At 43.6% G+C, this 8,804-nt stretch overlaps 1 protein-coding gene across 16 annotated transcripts in view; it reads left to right on the plus strand.

The window, feature by feature from the left end:
• The window catches only part of LOC118358384 (ankyrin-1-like), a 209,168-nt gene that overhangs the window by 105,654 nt on the left and 94,710 nt on the right, over positions 1 to 8,804 (plus strand). The window lies entirely within an intron of this gene.

Genomic DNA, 8,804 nt, shown 5'->3' on the forward strand with positions numbered 1-8,804 from the left:
TTGTTTATGTAAAACGTTGGTCTCTCACATCTCCAGTAATGGCTGCTTCAATACGTGCTATAGTAGCGTGTCCCTTATTGTCCTGACATCCCTGATCACCCCTCATTGAGCCCTCAGCAGCAGATGCCCAGGAACACCAGATGCCCAGGAACACCAAAGCCCCATTGGTCACAGCTCAACTCCACCACAGTCACAATATGAGAAAAGTGACTGTCACTCCCCAGCACTGTCAAGTGGATTCATCTCTCCTAGTCACAGCTGCTCTCCCAGCCTACTGTAGCAAGAGACTACATTAAGAAGCCCATTGATGCCCAGTCACCAGCAGTCCACTCTAATTTGTTTCGTGTTAGGGTGTTAGATTTGAATTTGCATGTGAAAAATCCTGGCTCGCGTTTAAAATAGCGTCTTTAAACTCCAATTTTACTCATAGTGAAATCGATGCTGGCAGTACAGAAATCAGATTAAGGTTATGGGAGATTTTATTAAACTACAAAAATTGTTTTATAATATCTTTGGCGACCTACCAAATGTTTGGAAGAAGAAATGATAGCATAATATTTCCCTTAGTTCTCTGGCTGACCCACTAAGAAGGGGTAATACTTTGGCTTCAGCAGCAGTGCTATGCAGTCTGGCCTAATATAGATGGACCCCACCCAAGCAAGGATGGCCCCTAAAGTCTTAATTAAAAAACATAAACCATAGCACTTAATTCATTTGAAGGGCTTTTAAAATCCTTTGAAATGCTGCTTAAGAAGACTCCAACATCTAGACCTATGAGCTCAACCAGAGGCAACTCAAATTCATTTAGTCTAGATAACTTTTACAACTTTTTCTATAACAGTGAAATGGGAAGTGTTTTAATCTAAAAGCCAATATCTCCTGACAGATTCTTGTCGGCCTATGTTAAGGTTAGGGTTAAGTTAAGGCATTAACTCTGAATGGTTAAGGTGAGGGTTAAGGTTTGGGATAGGCTTAAAACAAAAATATCTTTCTATCGCTGGATTTGAACTTCCAACCTTTGGAATCAGAGACAGATAATAAAACATACACACATATTTTTCAAAATATATTTTCCTTTATTACCTTCAATACTTATGCACATCCGCCATCCACAACACCTGAGTAAAACCAAAACCTACTTGAAGGTAACAGCAGGGCACTGTTGCCCCTAGTGGCCAGTTTCCACGTCATCTTCCGACATCACAGGTGACCCTGCTGGAAAATCCATACACCAGTGGAATATTCCCAGTGTGCAATGCTACTTAATAATATAAACCTTCGCTATCTTCAGCTTGGAAGTGTCCATCTCAACCTTCAATGATGTTGACACGCGTTATTATAGCCTTAAGAAAAATGAAGGATTTGGAAGAGCCATCTGTACACACACACATTGAGACAGGACCTGGAATCAAAGAGAAGACAACTGTTTCTATTTCCTCTATCAAAGTCCATACATGCTTGGTAACATTTTATGGACTTGAAAGTACTAAGAAAAATAAATAACTTTTTCCTGTTGCTCTCAGGAACCCTTCTCCATTTATGTAATCAGTTTGGTTTTCATTGGATTTGTAGTATCTGTAGTAATTGACCATCTTATCATTTTGATAGACTTCCCACCATGTCATCTCTTTTCTTGCTTCAAATGTAATCCATTTATATTGCCAATCTTTCCTTTTCCTCTACATTACACTTGTGTTTGCACATGAGAGTGTGCAGATGTTGGCGTATGGGAGTGTGTGTGTGTGTGTGTTGAGGGAGACCAAGAGGTGAGATGGAGGTGGTGGAGCAGGTGATAGAGTGATTGGCGGCTGATATACAGCATGTCTGCAGGCTGTCCTTGTGTTGACTGATGAGAGCAACTCTTAATCACATAGATCTCATATTTATTAACAGTACACCTTCTTATAGGCCAGACAGCAGCTTCACAACTACCCCCAGAAAGGATGGAATGATGAAAGAGCGAGGGATGGAGGACAGAGACAGGCAGATAAGGAATATTTACTGCCCAAATTGATGGGAAGCAGATAGATTAGTATGGTGATTAATATGTCTCTGTGGGCCTGTGTTTACAACACTGTTTGTGTACCCTGCTGTATACTATTGTCCCACTCTGCTGCAGCAACCTCCACTGTCTGCACTAGCTGATGATTGAAAGATTGATGGAGAAAAGCGGGAGGGAGGGATGGAGAGAGCTTAGGCACGGTCTTAGTATAACATTGTAAATGAAGACTATCACACTGTCATCGAGATTCCTGAACAAGCACACATGCATAAACTCAATATAATGTATTTATAAAGCCCTTTTTACATCAGCAGATGTTACAAAGTGCTATACAGAAACCCAGCCTAAAACCACAAACAGCAAGCAACAGTGGCTAGGAAAAACTCCCTCGAAAGGCAGGAATCTAGGAAGAAACCTAGAGAGGAACCAGGCTGTGAGGGGTGGCCAGTCCTCTTCTGGCTGTGCCGGGTGGTGTTAAGAGTACATGGCCATTTACAGCCAGATTGTTCTTCAAGATGTTCAAACTTCATAGATGACCAGCAGGGTCAAATAATAATCACAGGGGTTGTAGAGAATATAACAGATCAGTACGTCAGGAGTAAATGTCAGATGGCTTTTCGTAGCCGAGCATTCAGAGGTCGAGACAAAGGGGCGATAGAGAGAGGGATAGTCAAAAACAGTAGGTCCGGGACAAGGTAGTACATCCGGTGAACAGGAAAAGGTTCCCTAGCCGCAGGCAGAACAGTTGAAACTGGAGGAGCAGCACAACCAGATGGACTGGGAACAGCCAGGAGTCATCAGGCCAGCTAGTCCTGAAGGGTAAGGGGAAGAGAGAGAATTATAGAGAGCATACAATTCATAGACCATTGTAGCATAGATACTGGAGACTGAGACACAGGTGGGTCGGGGGACACTGTGGCCCCGTCCGATGATAGTCCCAGACAGGGCCAACCAGGCAGGATATAACCCCATCCACTTTGCCAAAGAACAGACCCCACACCACTAGAGGGATATCAACAGACCACCAACTCACTACACAGAGACAGGGCTGAGTATAGCCCAGGAAGATCTCCTCTACCGCACAAGTCCGAGGGGGGCGCAAAACCAGACAGGAAGATCATGTCTGTGACTCAACCCACTCAAGTGACGCATCCCTCATAGGGACGACAACAAAGAGCACTAGTAAGCCAGTGACTCAGCCCCTGTAATAGCATCAGAGGCAGAGAGTCCCAGTGGCGAGAGGGGAGCCGACTAGAAGAGACAGCAAGGGCAGTTCGTCGCTCCAGTGCCTTGTAATTCACCGTCGCACCCCTGGGCCAGACTACATTCAATCATAGGACCTACTGAAGAGATGAGTCTTCAGTAAAGACTTAAAGGTCGAGACCGAGTCTGTGTCTCACATGGATAGGCAGATCATTCCATAGAAATTGAGCTCTATAGGAGAAAGCCCAGCCACCAGCTGTTTGCTTAGAAATTCTAGGGACAATAAGGAGGCCTTCATCTTGTGACCGTAGTGTGCGTGCTGGTATATACGGCAGGACCAAATCGGAAAGATGGGTAGGAGGAAGTCTATGTAATGCTTTGTAGGTTAGCAGTAAAACCTTGAAATCAGCCCTAGCCTTAACAGGAAGCCAGTGTAGGGAGGCTAGCACTGGAGTAATATGATAAGATTTTTGGGTTCTAGTTAAGATTCTAGCAGCCGTCTTTAGCACGAACTAAAGTTTATTTAGTGCTTTATCCGGGTAGCCAGAAAGTAGAGCATTGCAGTAGTCTAACCTAGAAGTGACAAAAGCATGGATGAATTTGTCTGCATTATTTTTGGACAAAAAGTTAGATTTTTGCAATGGTACGAAGATAGAAAAAAGCTGTCCTTGAAATATTCTTGATATGTTCGTCAACCATCAAGATTAATCCAACAGCATATCTCTTTATTTCTTGGGATCTAGAACTAGCATCTATTTTGTCCGAGTTTAAAAGTAAAACATTTGCCGCCATACACTTCCTTATGTCTGAAACACAGGCTTTTAGGGGGAGGCAATTTTGGGGCTTCACCATGTTTCATCGAAACGCACAGCTGTGTGTCGTCCACATAGCAATGAAAGTTGACATTGTGTTTCCGAATGACACCACCAAGAGGTAGAATATATAGTGAAAACAATAGTAGTCCTAAAATAGAACCTTGAGGAAAGCCGAAACTTACAATTGATTTGTCGGAAGACAAATCATCCACAGAGACAAACTGATATCTTTCCGACAGATAAGATCTATACCAGGCAAGAACTTGTCCATGTAGACTAATTAGGGTTTCTAATCTCTCCAAAAGAATGTGGTGATCAGTGGCATCAAAAGCAGCACTAAGGTCTAGGCGCACGAGGACAGATGCAGAGCCTTGGTCTGACGCCATTAAAAGGTAATTTACCACCTTCACGAGTGCAGTCTCAGTGCTATGATGGGGTCTAAGACCAAACTGAAGCATTTTGTATACATCATTTGTCTTCAGGAAGGTAGTGAGTTGCTGCGCAACAGCTTTTTTTTTTTTTTTGAGGAATGAGAGATTCGATATGGGCCGATAGTTTTTTTTACATTTTCCAGGTCAAGGTTTGGCTTTTTCAAGAGAGGCTTTATTACTGCCACTTTTAGTGAGTTTGGTACACATCCGGTGGATAGAGAGCCGTTTATTATGTTCAACATAGGAGGGCCAAGCACAGGAAGTAGCTCTTTCAGCAGTTTAGCTGGAATAGGGTCCAGTATGCAGCTTGACAGTTTAGAGACCATGACTATTTTCATGAATGTGTCGAGACACAGGATTAAAAAATGTTTGTCTCCATTGATCCTAGGTCCTGGCATTTTGGATTGTTGTTATTCTCCTCAATTAGGTTGGAAAAATAGATTCTCACTCACTCACTCACTCACTCACTCACTCACTCACTCACTCACACATAAAGCCAGTTAGCAATGGAGGCCTGTACCCCTCTCAAGGCCTGTACATCTGGACATGCCAGGCTAGCTGTCCTGAAGCCCCAGAATGGCAGAGCCTGTTTCTGACAGTGTCAAAGGAGTGCCTTAGGTTTGAATGGAGTCAGTCACTTAATAAACAGGTTGAGTGAATTATGGCCAGGCGGGCTGCTTGGACCGGACTCTCCCCTGAATGCATCACCATGTCACTCAGACTCACTTATTCTGCAGAGAGGCTCGTTCAGACAGCTCTGCAGCTCATACCCTTGCAGAACAGAGACACAGGGAGTGACTAACCACTCCATGAGGCTGCCATACAATAATAGTACCCAGCACAGGCCACTATAGTGTAGTGTAATGGGGCTGTGTGTTAGCTGGCCCGGCCCAGTTGGTGCAGTGCGAGTTAGCCAGCCTGTGTGTTTTATTACCAGACTAGAGCAGATTGAAGTGACAGAACATTATTATAACAGGACATGGCCAGCATAGATTGGCATCCCTGATGGCAGTGCAGCACAATCTCTCCCCTTTCAATATCATCTCGTTTTCCCTACTTTCTCTCACACATATACACTGAGTGTACAAATAATGCTCTCTCCATGACAGACGACCAAGTGAATGCTTTATCCCTTATTGATGTCACCTCTTCATCTACACTGAAGTGGATTTAAAGGGAGGAGACAGATTACAGAAGGATTTTTAAGCATTGAGACAATTGAAACATGGATTGTGTGCCATTCAGAGGGTGAATGGGCAAGACAAAATATAAGTGCCTTTGAACGAGGTATAGTAGGTGTCAGGCCCAACGCTTCGACTGTGTCAAGAACTGCAACGCTGCTGGGTTTCACACTCAACAGTTTCCCGTGTGTATCAAAGGACATCCAGCCAACTTGAGAAAACCGTGGGAAGCATTGGAATCAACATGGTCCAGAATCCCTGTGGAACGCTTTCCATGCCCTGATGAACTGAGGCTCTTCTCAGGGCAAAAGAGGGTGCAACTCAATATTAGGAAGGTGTTCTTAATGTTTTGTACACTCTGTACAAACAGTATTCATACACACTAACACACTCATTCCATAAGTTTCACGCTCCCCCTCCGCACAGCACCACACAGCCAGGAGAGACAGAGGGGGAGGAGAGCTCAATGGCCATGACTCATTCTGTGCGTTAGCCAGCTCTCTGATGCCCCTCTCACACAAACGCTCTTCACACAAACGCTCTCCCCCCTCCATTATATTTCTCTCCATCTCGCCACTCAAAAAGACTAATGGGTCGCTAGTCTTGGTCTGAAGTTGCTGCTATTGCTCTGAAATGCTATGGTCACAGTGTTACACGGGTCCATTTTGTCTTTACCTCTCTACAGGCAAATCTCTCACACGGTTGGAGTGATTGGGGCACAGTAGCTTACAGTATGTATAGTGCAGTTAGATTAACAATAATGTAAGCTTTCTGCCAACATCAGATAAGTCTGTGTCCTGGGAAATTGTCTTGTTACTTAATTAAAACCGCATGCTAATCGCATTAGCCTACTTTTGCTCAACCGTCCCGCGGCAGACCCACCGATCCTGTAGAGTCAAGTCAAATCAAATCAAATGTATTTATATAGTCCTTCGTACATCAGCTGATATCTCAAAGTGCTGTACAGAAACCCAGCCTAAAACCCCAAACAGCAAGCAAGGCAGGTGTAGAAGCACGTGTAGAGGTTCTTAAATCACAAAACAAGATAGCAATCTCTGTCCAGGAAAGTCCCCAAAGCATATTGCATGTACAGTAACAGTTACATGACCTACAGTCCAGCATAGTCAAGCATGTTCATGTTTCCAAAATTTTCGGACCACTAAACTAGTGATTTAGAGTCAGAGAGAAAACAGGAGCCGCCTCCACTATTCCAGCACCATTTCATCATCATCAATTCACCACTGCTTCGTCTAATACAGTGACAACTATGTAAAAGATACCAAAAACAATTTAGTCCAATCAACGTAAATTTTCCACATTTGGACTTTTTAAAAACTTTTTCCACATTTTGTTACGTTACGGCCTTATTCTAAAATTGATTCAATCATTTTTTTCATCAATCTACACACCCCATAATGACAAAGCAAAAACAGATTTACATTTTTTTTTAAATAAAACTGAAATATCACATTTACATAAGGATTCAGACTCAGTACTTTGTTGAAGAACCTTTTTTCTTCATGGGTATGACGCTAGAAGCTTGGCACACCTGTATTTGGAGAGTTTTTCCCCATTCTTCTCTGCAGATCCTTTCAAGCTCTGTCAGGTTGGATGGGGAGCGTGGCTGCACAGCTATGTTCAGGTCTCTCCAGAGCTGTTCAATCGGGTTCAAGTCCGGGCTCTGACTGGGCCACTCAAGGACATTCAGAGACTTGTCCTGAAGCCACTCCTGCGTTGTCTTGGCTGTGTGCTTAGGGTCGTTGTCCTGTTGGAAGGTGAATCTTCGCTCCAGTCTGAGGTCCTGAGTGTTCTGGAGCAGGTTTTCATCAAGGATCTCTGTATCTCTGTGCTCCGTTCATCTTTCCCTCAATCCTGACGAGGCTCCCAGTCCCTGTTGCTGAAAAACATCCCCACCATGCTTCACAGTAGGGATGGTGCCAGGTTTCCTCCAGATGTGACGTTTGGCATTCAGTCCAAAGTGTTGGTTTCATCAGACCAGAGAATCTTGTTACTCATGATCTGAGAATGTTTAGATGCCTTTAGACAAACTACAAGCTGGCTGTCATGTGCCTTTTACTGAGGAATGGCTTCCGTCTGGCCACAACCATAAAGGCCTGAATGGTGGCGCGCTGCAGAGATGGTTGTCCTTCTGGAAGGTTCTCCCATCTCCACAGAGGAACTCTGGAGCTCTGTCAGAGAGACCATCGGGTTCTTGGTCACCTTCCTGACCAAGGCCCTTCTCCCCGGTTGCTCAGTTTGGCTGGGTGGCCAGCTCTAGGAAGAGTCTTGGTGGTTCCAAACTTCTTCCATTTAAGAATGATGGAGGCCATTGTGTTCTTGGGGACCTTCAATGCTGCAGACATTTTTCGGTACCCTTCCCAGATCTGTGCCTCGACACAATCCTGTCTCAGAGCTCTACGGTCAATTCCTTTGATCTCATTGCTTGGTTTTTGCTCTGAATTGCACTGTCAAATGTTGGACCTTATATAGACAGGTGTGTCTCTTTCCAAATCATGTCCAATCAATTTAATTTACCACAGGTGGACAACAATAAAGTTGTAGATACATCAAGGATGATCAATGGAAACAGGATGCACCGGAGTTCAATTTCGAGTCTCATAGCAAAGGTTAAAAAATGTGCAAGAAAAACAAACAAAAAAGGTTTTGCTATGATATTATTATTATTATTATTATATTATGGGCAGATTTCAGATTGATGAGGGGGAGGTTGTATCGTAACAAAATGTGGAAAATGTCAAGAGGTCTGAGTACTTTCCCGAATGCACTGTATGATGTGGCTGTTCAGGGATGTGGTTTATGTGTGTGCGCATGCGTTTGTGCAAGTAGAAAAACATGGTGACTCACCCTACTTGAAGAGAAACTCCAATGCCATCCTCCCTTCTTTCATGTTGACGAACTGGTCTTTCACTCTTTCATACAGTACACGCTTTTATTTTTTGTTGTTCTAAGCCCTAATCGCACAGGACTAGTATCATAGAATGTCGTTTACATAATTACTACCCCAGCATGTCTGTTTTTCCAGCGGATGATTTGGAGGTGATTAGTTTTACCAAACTGCCCCTGTAATATTATTATTATTATTATATTTTTTCTTCATTCAAAATTGACCCTTATGACGGAAGCCTGGAGGCTCTTCTAGGAGTGAAGATAT

This window comes from Oncorhynchus keta, chromosome 25 (assembly GCF_023373465.1).
Source record: "Oncorhynchus keta strain PuntledgeMale-10-30-2019 chromosome 25, Oket_V2, whole genome shotgun sequence".
Classification (NCBI taxonomy): Eukaryota; Metazoa; Chordata; class Actinopteri; order Salmoniformes; family Salmonidae; genus Oncorhynchus; species Oncorhynchus keta.